Consider the following 11,997-nt stretch of genomic DNA (forward strand, 5'->3'; position numbering starts at 1 on the left):
CTTTTAGAATTTTTTAGCCTGAGTCTATTTAGTTTTATTATATATTATAGTTCTTACATTAATAGCTGTCCTTACGTCTGTCTATGAAAGGTACAATCCTTTCAGTTTACTGTGTCTTTTTTATATAGAAAGAAGGTACAGGAGGCAGACATATTTAATTCTCCCAATAATAATCAAAGCTAAAAGCACGTGTATACACGAGACCCTGCACTAAGTCCAGTACCTAGATTTGTAATTTATTACATGTAATGTCAGTAGGTTCTATTGTGTGATCTTTGATCTTGACTCTTGTGACCAACAGCGGGAATTTTAAAGTTAGAGTTAGAAATGTAATTGTGATTTTGAGAAGTTTTACAAGGTGTATGTACAAAATAGTTAATCTTTCCTCATGTGCGAAGAGGGAGAAATGTACCACTGCTGTCACCATGGCTCTGGATGTTCTTTCTTACAGCCTTCTCTTTGACACTCTTAAGGGGCTTCGCTGTCAGATGAAGCAATTATTTTTCCATAAGTGATCACAAGACTTTGGGAAAAATCCTCCTTACCAAAAGTTTGAATCTCCATGGTCTGTGGTCATGAAATGCTTTTCTTTAAAATTATTTAGTGCAGCACAACAACATGTATATTCTAGTGGTTCCCAGACTTAGATTTCACAGGAGAAGGTAAAATTTCCTAAAAATGTGGAGACTAAAATGAAATTATCAACTTTAAATTTTGTCAACTAAACATATATAAAGAATTGAAAACTAATGATCTCATAAAAGGTAACTTTAACAGCCAAAAGTATATGGGCTATACTCTCAGGATAGTTTTTGCTCCCCACATTTTCAATTTTTAAAATATGTTAAAGAGCTGTGTCCAAATATTTTCCTACCTGTGCAGATTTTTCAGAAGCCTCGGGCTGCTAGCAAGCTGTTATTTTAATGACTCCCTTTACATAAGCATTATTATCAGTTGCTGTCACTTCCTCTTGTAAAATCACAGAATTCTATCATGTCTGCTTTAAAAACTGGATATCTAGTAACTGCTTCTGAATTGTTAGAACAGAAGATAACCGCTCTTGAAATACTTACCTTGGGTTTCTAGAACCTTTAAGAAACAACTCTGTCACTGTCACGTGATTGTTTTGAGGCCTGCTTCTCCTTACCCAGGGAACTGCTCATTGCCTTACTCAGCAAATGAGCCACCACCATTACATAAATATCAGGTATCCAAAACTGTTGAGCAGGCTTGAGGTATTAATGACTCATTCATATGGGTAATTAAGCAAGTTGTATTATGAAAACACCTTACAATTGAACTTTGAATTCAGTGCCTCATAGGATGATTCATTGAATTGCTTTTGTATTTTGTAACCTAATTTGTTAGTAAGTTTATGGGAAGCTACTTAAGCCAGTTGCTGATCCAAAGAGTTCCTTATTGTGATTCCTATAGTTTTCCAATAGAAACATGCTGTCAGACTCTCCCTCTGCAAAGAGAGTTTTAAAACTCTACTGTTCGATAGGGTTCTTAAATTGTGGTGGATATTTTATTAACTACCAGAAACATCTAAGAATTGAGTACCTCAGGTCCCCATCTTCAGAGTCTGCTTATTCTTACTTCACAACTAATTCTGATACATTTGGTTATCTGATTTTGCCTAAAAAAAAAAAAAGAATGGACAGGGTCTTGCTAGTGGCAGGTGAACAATAAAATGTAACAGCTGATAGCAGGGGAGAGAACCAAACAATAAATTTAATGTGAACATGAAAAGCATAGCAGCTTGAGAATTTAACATAGGATCCTGCACACCACAGACCCTGAGAGCATCTCTGTGATCAAATTATACAGTAATGTTTCATGATGAATTTGAATCAAGATAGGTAGTATATGGTGTTTAAGAAGGCAGGATATGTGTGGCATTTGGTGATACCAGTTTCCAGTTTAAATAGTGAAAATTTTAGCACTTAAAAGTCTTATATCTAGGCGGAAAATTTATGCAGGAAATCCTTGACTCATTCTTGGATATTTGGAGGGTTATCATAGGAAGTTCTTCCATTTAATTGAAACGTTTTTCAAGTTTAATGATGGTAATTCACTACATAATTTAATTTGTTTAAGTATGAGGAAAACTGAAGGAACAGTGATTTAAACCACACAAATCATGTTAGAGGACCTCCACCTTTGGGAGGCTAAAGTATGTTTGTTTGAAAAGCACTCAGCCGCGGTTTTGTGACCGCCTGTCTTGCTGGCCATGGAGTCCCTTTGCACCAGAGGTTGGACTGCAGAGGACTTCTGTAGCTGTTTAGTTTTGTTTTGTTTTGGCTGTGCATCATCTGAAGCTATATTTTAGTTTGTCACGATAGTATTTTCCTGGAAGCTCACTTTATTTTATCATGTTCAGATAGTGAATACTTCTATCTCTTGCAGAAATCCAGTTTAGTGGAATCATGTTATAGCAAGCATTATTTTAACATAAGAAGTAGTCCATACTATTAGCGACAGTATTATGCCATTTTATTAGTTATGGTCTTGAAGGACATTGGAAATCTGTATGCAAGAGGCATACTTACGTTTTTACTCAGAGATGACATCACCCACTAATTGTCCTTTGGTTTAAATATTTGATTCTTTGCTTATAAAAAGAGTATATCTGTGACTCTATTCTCTATTGTCAAATTCAATATTTACTGTTGTCAGATAGATCAGCCACAGTGTTAACAAATTCCTGATCTCTCTTATAAGGCTGAAATTTTCCAATATGTAGAAAAGGGGAGAACGGTAGTAAATTGCATAATTACAGAGGTGAACCCTGTACTAGTGAGAAAATAAAAAATGTCAAGAAATAATTCACTAAATTTTCAAATTTCCTGTAATTTTCCATTAGTATCCATCATATATTCCTCTGCCTTATCACAATGAAGATAGGAATCCATAACACCCATTCAACAAATTTAAGAAACTCACAACTTAGAAGTACAGTCTTCAACTATGTTGAATGCTGCCAATAAGTGAAATAAGATGATAGAATGATGTTCATTTTAAAATGCTGCATACAACTATAAGTAACACATTGGAAAACCTAGAGGAAATGGATAATTTCCTAGAAAAACATAAATGACAGAAAGTGACCCAAGATGAAATTTAAAATGTTGATTGGTTATCAAATGAGAACATAAAAGTGAGTTTTTAAATCCATAATTTAAAAAGTACTTGGGGTGCCAGAGTGGCACCGTCTGTTAAGTGTCCTACTCTTGGTTTCTGCTCAGGTCCTGATTTCAGGGGTTCGGTGCTCGGTGCAGAGTCTGCTTGTGATTCTTTCTCCATCTCCCTCTACCCCTCCCCCCCATGCACGCATACTCTCTCTCTCTCTCTAAAATAAGTCTTAAAAAGTACTAAGATTGCAAGAAAAATAATTCCAATGTTATTTAAATTATCCCCAATTTTTTATATAGGAAAAACTAACCAACTCATTTGATACCGTTATATAACATGAATATGAAAAGCTGATAAACACACACAAACTCAGAGCAATCTCACTTATACATATCAATGAAAATTCTAAAAAATGCAACAATTAAAAAAAAAGCTTAATATACCATGGCAAAGAGAATTGTACTCCAGGAATTGAGTATTTTGATCAGTAAATCTATTAACACAATTCTATAAATGAATTAAGAAAACATCATATCGATAGATGCTGAAAGAACTATTGCTAAGATTCAATAGCCATACCTAATCAGGATTCTTCAGTAAAATAGAAGTTGAAGGAAACTATTTAAACACAATGAAGGTTATTTATGAAAAGCCTACAAGTATTTAAAATCAAATTCTTCCATTTAAAATCAGGAACTAGCAAGAATGAATGCTTACTGTCATTATATGACATTAAAAATTTTCTCAGATGATCCAGTGAATGTGACAAGATTAAAAAGTGAAATAATCAGTATAAATAAAGGAAAATAGAAAACTGTTGATGTAATTCTATACCTAGGAAACCACAGAGACTAGGAAAAACAGAATTAAAGAGAGATTTTGTAAGGTATTTGGAAACAAGATGAATCTACAAAATTTAGTAGCAATAAGCACCTTGAAATGCTAATGGGAAAAATATTTAATTCACAAGAGCGAAAAAAATTAATAAAGGTAAAATAAACTTACCAAGAAAGGTAAAAGACCATGGAGGGGGGAACCTATGAAAATGTTATTAAAAGAAATTGAATGACATTTAAACACATGAAAAAAAGCTTGCTAGTGTAAAAACATAAATCTTTTAAAATAATATATGGGCACCTGGGTGGGTCAGTTAAGTGTACAACTCTTGATCTCAGCTCGGGTCTTGATCTCAGGGTCATGAGTTCAGGTTCCACGTTGGGCTCCACACTATGCATGGAGCCTACTTAAAAAAAGATAAAAAATAAAAATATATAAATTTAATTAAATTCACATTAGAATCCCAAGATTATTTAAAAATTGGATTAAATTAACTTTCATATAGAAGAATAGTTAGAAAATTCTACCAAAAAAAAAGACTGTTGAGAAGAACTTTACTCACCAGGTATCAGCATATACTATAAACCCATCAGAATCAAGTTAGTTTTGTTTTTGTTTTTGTTTTTGTTTTTATTTATTTGACAGAGAGAGTGAGAGAGGGAACACAAGCAGGGGAAGTGGGAGAGGGAGAAGCAGGCTTCCCACTGAGCAGGGAGCCCAATATGGGGCTCGATCCCAGGACCCTGGGATCATGACCTGAGCCGAAGGCAGACGCTTAACAGCTGAGCCATGCAGGCGCCCCTCAAGTCAGTTAATAAAGAAAAGCAATTGCATTAAATAAGAATAAACACGATTGATAGAAAAGAATTGAGACTCCAGATATATATGAACATTTAATATATGACGTGTTTCAATTCAAAGAAAACAAAATTGGATTCCCAATTTACACTAAAGGCTTTGATGTGACATATAAAATGATGTTTAAAATCATTTTAAAAGTAGAGAGTGGGAGCTGGGGGAAAGGGAGAGAAAATAGACTAATACGGGGAAAACCTTTGTAGCAAAAATTAACAATTTTTGTGATAAACGGTAGAGTCAAATATTAATATAAATATGGAGAAAATTGCAATGTGGGTTACAAAGAGTTAACATCTGTACTATACTAACATGTATAACATAAGATGTAGTGATAATATATACTATAAAATGAGCACTTACAGGAAAACACAACACAAAAATGTGGGTACATAAAGACATAACCATAGAAAAGTAAATCCAAATGACCAAAATGTATAAAATTACGCTCAAGCTCACTAATCAAGGAAATGCAAATAAAGCATTAGAGGATTGTCATTTTATACCCCATTAGATGGTCACATATCAAGAGAACAATACCTATTGTTGGTGAGGATTTTGGAGTAGGGGAGCAAGTACCCTTACATACTGCTGATGAGAAATATGGATTGTTACAGATTTTTTGACAAATAACTTGGTGACACTTGAGAAAAAAATATATGTCACAGAAATTTACAGAAATTAAATCAGTATATATGGAGATATATATATAATTTTTTTTTTTAAGATTTATTTGTCAGAGAGAGAGATTGAGAGTGCAAGCAGGGAGACTGGCAGGCAGAGGAAGAAGGAGGAGCAGGCTCCATCCCAGGACCCTGGGATTACGATCTGAGCTGAAGGCAGACGCTTAACTGACTGAGCCACCCAGGCGCCCCTATATATGTTTTTTATTTCAACATTGATCTTTGTGGAAAGTCCAAATTAGAACTATATTAATCAACTCAGCATTTCTATGCAGTAGTGAAAAAAGAAAAATGAAGTATGGCATGTTTAATCCCCAAACCCCTTTCTATGATAGTAACTTTCTGGGTGTATATATACACACTTGTATGTATGTTTGGGTCTTGTGTATATGCATATATGTTTGTATATGATTTTATGAGTGTGGAGAAAAATAGGGATGAAATCTAATGAGGATGACATTATTTGTCTGGAGCGGGTGGGTGAGGTAAAGATGGGAATTTGAGTGGGAGAAAGAGGAGAGAGTAAGCAAAAAGAAAAAAGTACTAAATTCCATGTATGATATCCTATTTTGAATTACATAAATTAAACATGTGTATACACTGTAAGAAAATGTAAACCATTAACTGGCATTGATAACATGAAGGTCATTGATGACCTTACCCAGAGCAGTTTTAGTTAAGTGGGACAAAGAATGAAGTAAAATTCCTATTACAGCAGTTTTAATAATAAATAAGTGGTAAGATAGCAGACTACAATAAACTGAGTTTACTGAAATCATGCCAATAAAAATAAACCCCCAAAACGAGTAAAATATAATAAACAACAGAGAGCAAAAAAAAAAGTGATAAAGAGAATCACTACATGTTACCCTGTGAATGAGGCAAACGAGGCCTCTGTATATTGGCCCCTGGGGTTGTTTATTAGCTCAAAAGCCCACTGGCACCATATCAAAATTTTACACAGCCATTTGTTTTAAACATAGCTTAATCAGAGTTTTAGCTATTTATAGCTTGGCTGCTTTATATACCCTATGAAACTGTGCTTAAAATCGGCTTGCCACAGATAAAATAAGTCTTGGGTTATAAAGACCCTCACCTGCTGCAGCTCTTTAGAATTCTGACCCAGAGACTCCCCGCCATGCTGCTGAGTGACATCATACAAAACCACCTAGACACATAAGCCCTCTTTCTGATGCCTTTCTCCTCCAGGAGGTCCCTTGCCCTCCTCCCCTTCTGAAGGACAGCCTCCTAGTCTTAAGCCTCTGGATGGTCTGATGGTGTTGGGGCCCTTCCCCGGTACGCAAACCTTCAAAGTACCACCCAAATAAAGCTTGTGTGTGCTACTGCCACCTCATGGCCATATTTCCCCCCTGTGATCAGCCTTGAAATGCTCAAACTCACCCCCTTCCACTAGATAATAATAAAAGGAAAAATTCACGAGGAAGATACACCAATTCTAAAATTGTAGATCCCTAATAATATATCTTCAAAATAAATAAGGCCAAAATTAATGGAATTATACAGAGTAATTGATAAATGCACAAATACACAGATTTTAACACATCATTTTTAGTAATTGACTAAATGGACTTAAACTTAGTAAGGCTATATAGATGATACAGAACTATAATCAACAATTAGATTATCCCTATTCTTTTCAAGTAAACTTGAAATATTTACAAAAATTGACCAGATATTAGGCCTAAAGTTATCACACTTTATTTTTTTAAATTTTATTTTATTATGTTTTCTTTTTATTTTTAAAGAATTTTTTTCAATTTATTCATTTGAGACAGATACAGAGCGAGAGAGAGAGCAGGAGCAGTGGGGAGAGGCAGAGGAAGAGGGAGAAGCAGACTCCCTGCTGAGCAGGGAGCCTGATGTGGGGCTCCATCCCAGGACCTGGACATCATGAGCCGAAGGCAGACGCTTAACCATCTGAGCCACCCAGGCGCCCCTATATTATGTTATGTTAATCACCATACAATATATCATTAGTTTTTGATGGAGTGTTCCACGATTCACTGTTTTCATATAATACCCAGTGCTCCATGCAGGACGTGCCCTCCTTAATACCCATCACCAGGTTAACCCATCCTCCCACCCCCTCCCCTCTAAAACCTCAGTTTGTTTCTCAGAGTCCATAGTCTCTCATGGTTCGTCTACCCCTCCGATTTCCCCCGCTTCATTTTTCCCTTCCCTCTCCTAATGTCCTCCATGCTATTTCTTATGTTCCACAAATAAGTGAAACCATATGATAATTGACTTTCTCTGCTTGACTTATTTCACTTAGCATAATCTCCTCCAGTCCCATCCATGTTGATGTAAAAATTGGGTATGCATCCTTTCTGATGGCTGAGTAATATTCCATTGTATATATGAACCACATCTTTTTTTAAAGATTTATTGTTTTTGTTATGTTTTTATTTGTTTCACTATTTGTACGTTTAGCTCGCAAGAGCCTACAGAAGTGAGCGAAATTGTCTGCAGTCTAATTTTAAACAACATGAGAGAGAGGTTAAGCATTAAATATAAAAAATAGAACTTTTAGCTTACTATACTAGAAAGAATCTTCCTGAAACATGTCAGTTAAATTCGTCTGCAATGCATTAAGAAATGGGGAACATGTATCTCCTCTAAGAAATATTTCAAACATTGTGTACACTATCAAAAGAGCTGGTCAGCAAGTTTTCAAGTCACAATCCCCTGAACAAACTAAAGACAAGTTACCTTTTACCTGAAGTCAGAAGAGCAAAGTCTGTAGGAGTAAAGATATTGCCAGTGTTCTCAACAATCTACCCATACATGACAGGTTCTGAAAGTCTATTCAATAATGTGAACCATTATTTATTTCCTGGCAAGCTCCTTGCTCAAGTGGCAAGTAACTTCCGAGGCTGGGCTTCTCAATCTGTGGAGAGAGAAGCAAGCCATATTGGCAGCATTGCTCCATCTTGAAAATCCTCTTCCAAATGGGAAAAGAGTCCAGCAATGACCTTCCTAGCAACACTGCCCGAACACACAGAGCTGCAAGTCTGCACTGCGGGTCGCTGGGCAGGTGCGACTCTCAGCCACTAAGCCAGAAGCAGATTAAAGAGAAGAGAAGGAAGTGGAGGTCAAACATTTCAGTTGATAGATGCTATAACATAGCAAGGGCATGTGGTCTAGAAATGGATGAGATGTCAAAATGAGGTAACCAGGTATTGATAATGTTGAGAATTTAAAATGCAAGTCCCACCACTGAAGATGGAGCTTTTTGACATGGCGCTATAGGGAGTTCTGCCTGGGATCGATCTATTTGGAAGTCCCTTCTGGGCAGCACTGTTAGATATTTCTATTATCTGCTACATCGGTACCTCTGAATAATCATGACTTATACTCAAGATGATGCCTCTGACACCTGCAAGGTTCTGTAGGATCTTCCAAATCAAAGAAAGATCATATAATGCCTGGTATCATTTTGGCATTAGCCTATTATTATATAACGATTATTTAAAATTCGGTAATCCATATTTGGGCTCAATGATAGCTCTATCAATCTTACTGTTTTCTTACCTAGAACATCCCATTCTCCCAGTAGGCTTATTGTACAACCAAAACCAAAGTGGGGATGGTGGGTTCTTGAAATCTAATCAGCCAGGAGGAAAGATCCCACCGGCCACTCCCTGATACAAGATCACCAGTGTATCTCAACACAACCTGAATACTCCTTACAGTAACATCCTCTTGAAGACCAAATATTCCAAACCCTTAGTTTTTTTATAGGATTTAGAATCATTTTTCACTTAGCTACCCCACCACTTGCTTACTGTCTTCTATATGCATTTTACCAACTTGAGTTGGCTGTTGAGTACTAGTCGAGGGGAATCCCAATTCTGGCTCCTCGACTCTCCTTTACAGACTTGGAAATGGAAGGTAGTGCAGTTCTTTCTGGCCATCTGCCAGGCTTGAGACTCCAGGCTTCTCGGAGTAAGTTCGACTGACAATTTTAAAGAACTCTTCTGCTGCATCAAGAGCAATGAGACGATCCACGACAAAGAGGTATCTCTTCGAGAGCTCCCAGCTTGTTTGGAAAAATACTGGTTTCTTCAGCCCGTTTTAACAATATCTCCCCCGCTTTCCTTGTGTTTTTAGAATCACTGATGGTGCTGAGTTTCATCCCTGACAACAAAGAGTTGGCTTCCTTTTGAAAATCTTTCAGTCCTTCCAAGAGTCTACACCGAGTTTCACTGTCTCTCTTACAAACAGTATTTCTTCCAATCTGCCTCTGATTAAACAGCAGCTCCTAACTGGCCAGTCACGCTCATCTAATTCAATCCACGACGTACACTAAATTCTCTAAAAAGCGTTTCCATCTATTTCTCACTCCCCTCTGAATCTGCCGCAGGGTGTAGATATCGTGGATGAGTTTTTGCCACTCCTCTGAATATTTGGCCTGCTGATTTCGAACGACTATCAAATTGTACAGGATTCTGTCGTCATCTGCCTCTGTGTGGGACGCATCGTGGGGCATGCTCCACAAATTCTTTTCATCATCTCTTGCCAGAGTTGCTCCAAACGAAGAATACGGATTGCTATCACTGACCAGGGGCTCCTTCTCAGGCGCGGCGGGCTCCTCCAGGCACCGGCAGGGGTAGCAGCAGCACACGGTCCTCAGCCAGTCCCGTGGCCCCATGGGGAGCGAGGTGCCCCGCGGCACCCGCACACGGGGAGACAGACTGCCAGCTGGGAGGGGCCAGTTGCGGCCCGGGCATTGTGGGCCCGTCCGTGCACATGGACCACATCTTCTTTATCCATTCATCTGTTGAAGGGCATCTTGGCTCTTTCCACAGTTTGGCTATTGCGGACATTGCTGCCATGAACATTGGGGTGCATATGGCCCTTTTTACTACATCTGTGTCTTTGGGGTCAATACCCAGTAGTGCAATTGCTGGGTCATAGGGTAGCTCTATTTTTAATTTTTTGAGGAAACTCCACACTGTTTTCCAAAGTGGCTGTACCAACTTGCATTCCCACCAACAGTGTAAGAGGGTTCCCCTTTCTCCACAACATCTCCAACATTTGTTGTTTCTTGCCCTGTCCATTTTTGTCATTCTAACTGGGGTAAGGTGGTATCTCAATGTGGTTTTAATTTGAATTTCCCTGATGGCTAGTGATGATGAACATTTTTTCATGTGTCTGTTGGCCATTTGTATGTCTTCTTTTGAAAGTGTCTGTTCATGTATTCTGTCCATTTTTGGACTTGATTATTTGTTTTTTGGGTGTTGAGTTTGAGAAGTTCTTTATAGATTTTGGATACCAGCCCTTTATCTGTAGTGTCATTTGCAAATATCTTCTCCCATTCTGTGGGTTGCCTCCTTGTTTTGTTGACTATTTCCTTTGCTGTGCAGAAGCTTTTTTATCTTGAAGAAGTCCCAAAAGTTCATTTTTGCTTTTGTTTCATTAGCTTTTGGAGATGTATCTTGAAAGAAGTTGCTGTGGCCTATGTCAAAGAGGTTATTGCCTATGTTCTCCTCTAGGATTTTAATGGATTCCTGTCTCACATTGAGGTCTTTCATCCATTTTGAGTTTATCTTTGTGTATGGTGTTAGAGAATGGTCGAATTTCATCCTTCTGCACGTGGTTGTCCAATTTTCCCAGCACGATTTATTGAAGAGACTGTCTTTTTTGCATTGCATTTTTTTCCTGCTTTTATCAAAGATTATTTGACCATAGAGTCAAGGGATGCAAGGGTGGTTCAACATTCACAAATCAATCAATGTGATAGAACACATTAATAAGAGAGAGAAGAACAATATGGTTCTCTCAATTGATGCAGAAAAAGCATTTTACAAAGTACAGCATCCTTTCCTGATTAAAACTCTTCAGAGTTTAGGGATAGAGAGAACATTCAAGTTCATAAAATCCATCTATGAAAAACCCACAGCAACTATCATCCTCAATGGGGAAAAGCTGAGAGCCTTTCGCTTAAGATCAGGAACATATCAAGGATGCCCACTCTCACCACTCTTGTTCAACATAGTACTAGAAGTCCTAGCAATGGCAATCAGACAACAAAAAGAAATAAAAGGTATTCAAATTGGCAAAGAAGAAGTCAAACTCTCTCTTTTCGCAGTTGACATGATACTTTATGTGGAAAACCCAAAAGACTCCACCCCCAAATTACTAGAACTCATACAGCAATTCAGTAATGTGGCAGGATACAAAATCAATGCACAGAAATCAGCTGCTTTCTTAAACACAGTGCACCTGTAGAAAGAGAAATTAGAGAAACAATTCCATTTACAATAGCACCAAAAACCATAAGATACCTCGGAATAAACCTAACCAAAGAGGTACAGGATCTACACTCTAGGAACTACGGAACACTCATGAAAGAAATTGTAGAAGATGCAAAAAGATGGAAAAACATTCCATGCTCATAGATCGGAAGAATAAACATTGTTAAAATGTCTATGCTACCCAGAGCAATCTATACCTTCAATGTCAT

The 11,997-nt window shown here is 37.4% G+C and overlaps 1 pseudogene; it reads right to left on the minus strand.

The window, feature by feature from the left end:
- Positions 1-9,401: 9,401 nt before the first annotated feature.
- On the minus strand, positions 9,402-10,361 carry LOC112825453 (melanoregulin pseudogene; annotated as a pseudogene).
- Positions 10,362-11,997: the final 1,636 nt, after the last annotated feature.

The sequence above is a fragment of the Callorhinus ursinus genome, unplaced genomic scaffold (assembly GCF_003265705.2).
Source record: "Callorhinus ursinus isolate GAN/ISIS: 27379988/994484 unplaced genomic scaffold, GSC_fseal_2.0 scaffold4, whole genome shotgun sequence".
NCBI lineage: Eukaryota > Metazoa > Chordata > Mammalia > Carnivora > Otariidae > Callorhinus > Callorhinus ursinus.